Source organism: Penaeus monodon, chromosome 33 (genome assembly GCF_015228065.2).
Source record: "Penaeus monodon isolate SGIC_2016 chromosome 33, NSTDA_Pmon_1, whole genome shotgun sequence".
Classification (NCBI taxonomy): domain Eukaryota; kingdom Metazoa; phylum Arthropoda; class Malacostraca; order Decapoda; family Penaeidae; genus Penaeus; species Penaeus monodon.
In genome coordinates, this window is record NC_051418.1 from 16,248,887 (window position 1) to 16,249,162 (window position 276).

Consider the following 276-nt stretch of genomic DNA (forward strand, 5'->3'; position numbering starts at 1 on the left):
AACCGAAACGGAGACTCGGGAGCGCCCCCCCCTCCCCCTCCCCCCGCAGGACCAAAGATCGTCTGCCGGAAGAGTCAGTCATCCGAAATATCTGTTAATCCAGGTGATAATGGCGGTAATTGCTTTGATGACCTGACATGACCTGCATAGCAAATCCGCGGCGTAACTAAGGAATTAAGTCCAGTGGCACAGTTAAAGCCAGCATCCGAGCTCTTAATATTATTAAAGGAGGGAAAGGCTTGGCACTGTGCCACGCCAGATCCGCTGATAGGTGTA